Source organism: Pezoporus wallicus, unplaced genomic scaffold (genome assembly GCF_028554395.1).
Source record: "Pezoporus wallicus isolate ANWC-B61680 ecotype Strahan unplaced genomic scaffold, APGP_CSIRO_Pwel_v1 scaffold_7107, whole genome shotgun sequence".
In the NCBI taxonomy this organism is placed as follows: Eukaryota; Metazoa; Chordata; class Aves; order Psittaciformes; family Psittacidae; genus Pezoporus; species Pezoporus wallicus.
In genome coordinates, this window is record NW_026642114.1 from 4,676,537 (window position 1) to 4,685,015 (window position 8,479).

Consider the following 8,479-nt stretch of genomic DNA (forward strand, 5'->3'; position numbering starts at 1 on the left):
GGGAAGGGCTCGGCGCGGCTGAGGGGAGGAATGTGCCGGCTCTGGAGGCGCTGGGATTGAGCCGCCCGTGGCGTGCGGGGCCACGTTGCCGCGAGTAACCACCGCCGCGTTCTTTACTGCTGGTTCAGTCTGGTTCGATAAACTGGTGTTGCCGTTTCTCCTCAGCGACGGCTTCCTCGCTGTTCGGAACTGTGATTCAAGGCGTCGTACCTGTCTAATCAAAAATTACCACATTTAGTGCGCAGCCTGTCCTGTGTGCACGGGCAGCTAGACAGTGCTCCATCCTGCCTCTGGCTCCAGAGCCCCTGAATCCTTCTGGAGAAGGCATTTCTGGATGAAAAATTGCATCTCCCCCTTTTTCACAACAAATCCTATCTTTCCAGGCAAAGTTGTTTTAAAGCACCACTGCTGATAAATAAGGGGTGTTTGAAGTCCATTAGTTATACACTTGCATGCTAGACAGCGTAATGGGTTTCTGATTCCTGGCTGGGGCTCTGAGTGCTACTGTAATAAATAAAACAAGCTAGAGCCGGATGAAGTCCGAGGTTTCTTGCTTGCTTCCTGATTTAAAATGCCAAGGTCACCTGGAAGGCAGTGGAACATTTCCTTATGTGCTTTCTCCTTATTCAGAGGCTGCCTTGGTCAGAAACAGGGAGACCTGTAGGAGATTGTTAGGTACAGCTTTAGCGTCTCAGCTGTCAAACGGTAAATATTATCATGTATGTCATACACCGTTTCTCAACATTCTTCAAGAATCTCACTGAAGAAGCATTTTTCAAAACACTGAAATTGGATGATACTGAGGTTTCAAGCAGAAAATGTTTCAAAATGTTTAAAATTAGCGGTCTTGTCTCACCAGAAGCCAGCAGAGGCATTAAGCTTCAGATATATTCCTCACCTGCATGAATCCCTCCTTCTCTAGAGACATATACGATAGCACAGCGCCCATGCTGCAGCTGGGCCCCTGCCTTCAGCTTCTCTTTTTGCCGGCAGTAAACAGGACTGCCTCAGCATCCCACCTCTCCCTGATACATTTCCACTCCCTTCTCCTTTCGGTTTTTAAATCACTAGCCACACCTCAGTGCCTACCTTTCCACTCTCTGCTTTCTTTTTGAATTAATCCTCTTATTAGGGCCTTGCTAATGAAAAGCATTAAATGAAAGACATTGTGGTAAAGCTGAGAGGGAGGTGAAGGCGAGAGACAGGAACTATGATCAAATAAAACAGTGCTGGGGATGTTCCTTAATTAAATGAATCTCAGGATTACGCAAACTGCTGTTCCAGTATTTTTAGGAAAGGAGATATCTGTATGAATCACCATCAATTTTCCTTGTCAGCCACTGCAAGTGATATCAGAGAGCAAGCATAGCATCTACCTGACAGCACAGAGTTAACAGATGGGTGTTTACAGTTCTTTTCACATAGATCCCTATGACAGGGAACACATTTTGGATTTTGTGAACTATGGCAAGACCAGGAGCTCAGGCAGAGTCTCATTTGAGCTGGCTGCATTCCAATCACCCAAATTCACTTCCCACTGAAGAAGGTTGTTTTTTTTTCTCTGCTTCTTGCTTTGTAATCAACATGAAATTGGTTTACATCATTAAAACACCGTTGTTGCAGCTGAGATGTGACTGTATTTCCTGTGATGATGGAAAAGACTTCTGTAACATCCAAATACCCAAATTTCAATTTGTTAGATATTTTGCACTACCTTAATTTATTTCTGAAGAACACTTTATTGAAAGGTGGTATTGGGTTGATACTGCGCAATTAAATCACTGGGAGCTGAACCAGAAAAACTAATTAGAACATCTGCAGCCGCCAGAGCAGTGATGCTCATTAGGGTTTTAGATCTCCTGGTTTGACAACTGTCCTTCCTTGTAACAGTGTTTGTAAAATGTCAAGAACACTTCCTTAACAAAACCACTCCTCTAACAACACTGTATTAAAAAATACTAAATAAATAATAAAGTTACGCTTGTGGAGGCTCCGAATGTTCTGCATACCTTTTGTCTCCCACCACAGAAAATAGAGTCTTCCTAATTAATGAATGGAAAGCCCTCTCCTGGAAAACCCTCTTGCTTGTCTTCCAAATAGTATGTTACTCCTAAGTCAGGCATTTTGTTGGTGACCCTGACTCTGCCGTGGCTTTTCTGCTGGTCCCTGTCTTGTTTTAATGGACTCCCCCTGTCCCACCTAAATATCTAATATCTAAAGAAAAGGCTGAATTTGTTAACTCTGGATATTGCAAGGGCTTAATGTCATAACATCAAACTACCTCCACCAAAGCTTAGTCATGAAGACTACCTGAAAGGGGAAAATACTATATTTGGTGAGAGCAAAATATGTGGCTTGGATTGCTGCACTAAAAGTGGAGAAAATGTAAAAGAAATATGTTGGTGCTAGAAGATCAAGACCTTTTTTCACCTAAGCCACTCCACAATTTCTTTAAATGTTCATGTAGCTTCCCGTAGCATTTCTCTTTGGACACAGATTAGCATAGCTTAGTGAAGTATGCTACCAGTCAAGGATTTGGTCCATGGTTTTCTTCTAAAAAGATTTTTTTTTTTTTTCTGAATGAAAAAATGTTTTGTGAAACCAAATACAGTTTAGAGAAATATCATTTATTATATATTATATATATGTATTGCATATATAGATATTTACAGATATGTTGCAGTTGAAGGTTACTTGTTTTCTCTATAATTATCACATATACTGATCTGCTCATTCCATAGTTTTTCCTTACTGCATTTTGGATGGGTTTTCAATAGTTCATTAAGGTTACAGAAATCTTTCTGTAGAATGTGTTTTGCTGGTGCCTCGGTTCTCAGAGTCAGTAGCGGTGACATTTTAATGGTGTTTGGGGTGTAGGGGCAGTGTTGGAATTAATGATCTTCTTTGGACTTTTTCCTGCAAATTCTGGCACATCGCTTGCCATCTGCCTGTCGGGTAAGAGCTACTCTGAGGAGGGCAGTTCATCTCCTTTCCTTCCCCTCTTCTTAGGCAAAGCAATGATAATCTTGGATGATTTTTTTACTTAGGAACAAAGATTGTAGGAAATTTACATGTAGTATGGAAGAGTATTTAAAGACCCAATTTTAATAGCTGTGGTCTTAAATTTTAAAGGCAGGTTCTCTCTCATGTGTGTGTTCATCTTTCTTAAACAATGTAAGCAAATTTTTTTCTTCATTTCAAGAGACACCATTCTTCCACTACAGCGACTTTTCTTAATTTCAAATAGTTTTGTGTTGGACAGAAAGCCGGAGGCTGTCTTCCATACCAAGGTTATAAATTATGTCTTGTCTCTTTTCCATTAAGCAAACAGAAGTCTTTTTAATTAATTCAATTGGATTAAGTCCATAGGAAATGTACAGAGGATTCTGACAGAGCTGCTAGTTAATGTCTTAAAAAAAACCCAACCTTTTCCTGACTACCTGTCCTTGAAGGATCAATCCTGCAATCTCAAAGACACAGCTTTTAGGATGAAGCCTCATGGGAGCTCCCAGATGCAAATACATCTTGCATAGAGAAAACAGCTACAATTTTTGAAAAATTGTAGCTTTTATAATGCTTTCAAGATAACTCTCACCAGGCAACTCTTAGCAGATCTATTTTGTGCATGGATATACTATCTTTATTTATGTTACAAGTTATTTTTACTTTGGCTGGGACAGTTGTAACAGTATTTAACCCAGGTGTAACACCAATTTGAAAGTATGGATGTGTATCTGTAAAATGAATAATCATGTTCACAAAGCAGTATCTGTCCTATCATTCTCTGAGCAAATAAATCAAAAGAGAAGACACTGTAAGGAGACTTCCTTAAAGTCTGATCCTTTGGACTATGTGTGCTCAAGGGCTTCTCATCAGGAATCAATCTTTAAAAAAGTCTCAAGTTCATGGCTTTCCTGTAGAAATGGAAATTTTGGTTTTGATTCTTTAGGACTGAAGACGTTTAAATTAAACAAATGCTCCCATGCTTTTCAGCTGTGTTAATTTATGGTTGCTGCCTGGTGGTATTTGCAAATATATTCTACTTGTTCATTATGAAAACACTGACTTGTTTGGTACACCTGTATGTCTTTCTTCCTTCCATACAGACAATAGTTTCTTTGGCTGAAACATCCTGTTCAGAGTGTTACAATAAAAGGCTGTAAAACAGTTTGCTCTTAAATTGTTTGCCTTTGTGACCCTTAAGCTTTCTGCCAGCTTCTGACTGTGCATTCAAGTAAGTGCTTTGTACTATTTGTCTTTGGTGTTGCATTCACAAAATATGTTTCATGCCTGCTCTGCAGTCCAGTCCAGTCTTTTTTTTTTTTCAACCCCCCTGAAACTACATCATTACTCTCACTCTGGTCCTAAAAAAAAAAAAAAAAAATAAAAATTTCCGATTATGATAATATTTTTTCAAATATTAAGAATAATATTGCTAGGAAATCTCTGGAAAACAAACAAGCACCAAATTGCCTCTAATAAAAAAAAAAGTCTGTGTTAGTGTGGGGTCATGTAGGTGAATGAAAGGGAGATATATAAATCCCTTGTGACAAAGAGTCAGTGACTCCTGTTATGCCACTGCAACTGGGAAAGGCTGCTTCTTGCCAGTGGTTTGTCACTTACAGTTCTGCGGAATTTTGTATCCCTAATCTGGTCATTAAGTGATGAATATAATTAGAAACACTAGAATACAACATTGATAACAGGCACAGCACCATCCTAACAGATTTGGAGATCATGTGTACTCTCCAGGACAGACTGTTTTCATTCCTGTGGCTGTGAGGAATACACTATCTGTCATCTCCATCTCAAAGAAATTTTATCTTTTAAAATAACATGAAGTCTGTGAGTGCAGAAATGACCAGGTAGCGAATTATCTGCTTTTCTGGGAAAAATGAAAGAGAATTAAATAAATGCCCCGTTTAATGTTCTAGGCAATGGTGAAAAACTTACAGTAGTAGTTCCAAAGCTCCTGTTTCAGTGTTGTTTGTTTGTTTTTTTTTTTTTTCCAAGCAATGCTCTTTTTTTTTTTTTAGTTTTGCAGAAAAACCCAGTGGCCTTCAATTTTGTTTTTTTTTTAATTACTGCTAACATCTTAAACTAATGAGAAATTTGATTTAAGAGTTGGACTATGCGTTTGTAATCTCTGCACAAGCAGAAGAGTAGCCTCATTTCTAAAGGCGCTTTAACTCTGCTTGTATGTTTTAGGCACAATAATGTAATGACTATCTTAATTTAAAAAAAGAAGAAAAACATAGAACATGTTCTATGAAAGGAAAGCTATTCTCATTGTATATCCCTGCTAGCAGGAAGGCAGACGGTTAATGAGAAAGCCTCCTTTAGGACTGTTTTTCAGATGTGCATAGGAACAAGACAAAGATGAACTCTATCGGTTCTTAATCAAGAGCAATAAATTAATCTTAAAACTAATCATTTATTCAAAAAAACCCACAGAAATTTATAACTGTCCTCAGCCTGTATTATGCTGCAGCTTGATAATGCCTGAAAAAATAACCCTCTTATACGTAGATACCCTTTGCTTTCCAATGAGTTCATTCAACATGGGGCTTTTTTGTTTAACATCTCTGACACGTCTCCTTTACTGGAAGGATTTCTTTCTGAAAACATTGATAAGTCCTACAATGGCTTTCCATAGACTGTAGGTTTAGATAGGACTGAGGAACACTTCCACAGAAGTGAAATCTCTTTGAACCAAAGGTAGAGTTTGGCTGTCAGAGTTTGTCTTGAAATGATTACTTTCATGTGACTACTGATATTTAGCAATTCTATAGCATTTTCTGTTTGAAGACCTTCAAACTGTATGCAGATTAATTCAGCAGCATAGAAATGTGTAGAAGGAGATAACTATTTTATACTTATGCTTTGCTTTTTGTAGTTGTTTGTTTTTACAGATGAATGGACTGCACGAACAGAGCTGTCTGATTTGTCTGAGATCACAAAAGTGCGAAAACTGGCAACACTGACAGAAACTTAGTTTCCCAACTCTTGAGTCTATAGAGACTACATTAAAATAAAAATCAGTGCAATCTGCACTCATCAGAATTTTTGTTGGTGTTCTGCATGTGTGTATGCTGTGTGTCCAATGCATGGCACACTACACACTATTCTAGGGATGAAATACTTGGAAGGGAATAGAGAGGGAGCTGCAGCAGAAAGCAAATGATAGGAATGACATTTAAGAGCAGGTTGGAGAGCTGCCTGTGATTTTAACAGCTGATTGTGCTGAGCCATACTGAACTGCTTCCAGGGCAGCCCTGACTGTAACATTGGCAATTCTAATGTATCAAACCAAACACTCCCTCCTGAGATCTGCATGGGGGCTGGATCTTTGCTGCCTAGAGATCCTCCATTCTGCAGGGGTGGTAACAATCTTTGTCTTATGTGTCTCTCTTCTCTCCTTGGAGCCTTGAGGTGGCTAGGGCTCACTGGAAAGGATATAGTGGGTAAGGGCTATGTAAAGAATGCTACAATAGCTTGGGGCTAGAAAGACTATATTATACTCCTTATTTCAGTGGGATTCACTTTAGTACTTGGGCCAAAATTATGACTAAGGCAGCTGAGGCCCTTCTGCTTGGATGCTTTCTTTGAAAACTGAGCAGGCCAATGTTTCCAGCTTTTTTTTTTTTTTTTCATTTTCAGCTGATAGCTTCTGTTTGTAATGCTAATAGAAGCACATCTCTGACAGTTTAAATGGGAGATGTTCACATTTAATATCTGTAGTGTGACCTGTTTATACTTAGGGAAATTGTCATCATTAAAATAAAAGGACACAAGTAACTGCAAGTTTTTTCTTAATGAGAATATTCAATTTGAACACAAGTAAACAGGAACAAAATGGTCTTATTTTAGAGCTAGTTAGCCCACATACTGATTTAATCAGGAGCCAGTTCATGCACAGAAGCAACCTTAGGTTGCTGACACCTTGTAATGCAGTCACAGAAAATCTACATAACCAAAATAACCATGCACTTTGAAGACATGCACACAAGTGTAAATAGGACGAGCACTGAAAGGTTTGTGGAAGATAAAGCAGCATAGAGGGAAATTGTAAAGGAGCATGTTTAAAGCAAGAAATACTTTTCATGCAACACCAGTGTCCCTTCAACAATCTTGAGAGGAGACAAAAATACTGCAAAGATTGAAAATTCCAGCATAATGGGTGCTGATGGGAATGAACTAAATGCAACAAGAGTATGTAATGTACACTATGTGTCAAATATATCTGCTCTCCCGAGGACTGCAAATTCCACTGTAAGGTCATACATCTCACTTTTTGGCTCCATCCAGCTTTATCGTTCCACAGAATAACTGTTACAGCCTGCCTCGTGTTACACTTGAGTATTAATAGTGTTGTTATCTGGCCAAACACTGCAGTAAAATAAACAGCTTATTTTTTTAAGCATACATATGTATATGTGCATTTCATAATGCCGTCCTTATGTGTTGTATATTAACATGCTAGGATGCTCAGGAGAGGAAGATATTGCAATAAACTCAGTTTTTATTAAGATGAAATACTGTATTTTGACCCTCACAATAAGATCTCAGTTACTTTGTTATCATACATAAGATGAAAATTTTGTAACATGCTGATATATAAATGTTTATGGTGCCAAGATAATTACTGATGTGTGATAGCCATGCATATTTTGTTCCAGCTTCAAAGATCTTCAGTCATCCCTACAAGTCAACGTCAAGTTCCTACTCCTATTATAGTTAAAAGCATGTTTATCTTTGAACTCTGTGGGAACAAGTATGGGCCCCTTGGGTAGCTGTATGAAATAATCTGCTTTAGTAACATTTCAGTCATCTGATCAGCCTTGTGAGTTGATTTGAACCAAATTACTCAGGTAATTGTAGTATAGTTTACTTACAGTTTTACATTTTTAATTATCATGCAAGTCTCTAACATTAAAAAATATATGTATTTAGAAAAAAAAAATGGTTTTCTACAAGCAATATTCAGGTAAGACACACAGACCAAAAAAACCCATACAGCCACTCCAAAATATATAGTGTGTATTCAGCTTCTGTGAATTCTAGTTTTTACTGGAGGAAAGAATGCAAATGCACATTTTATATCAGTCCAAAGAAATATTTTCACATTGCATTGCTGAGGCCTGAAGTTCTGAAAAGAAATTGAAAATGTTGTCTGCTTTTTCCCAAAAGAAGTTGACTGATAATCTGTCTTCATCTCTTAAATTTTGTCTTTTGTTTATCTCTCTTGTTTTCTTGTGTTCATTTATGGTCTTATGTATGTCCTTTCTTCAGTAATATTTATTGTCTGCTTTTATGTCACTTGGCAAAACCCAAGGTGATAAATTGCAGACTCTTCATTAGAGAGAACCATCACCAGTGGCTTTACTTGTGTGGTAATTTTATGGGATGCCTTCTCTTTTCCTTTCACTTATAAAGAAATGAGATCTGAAATATGTTTATGGGAAACAGGAAGCAGCAT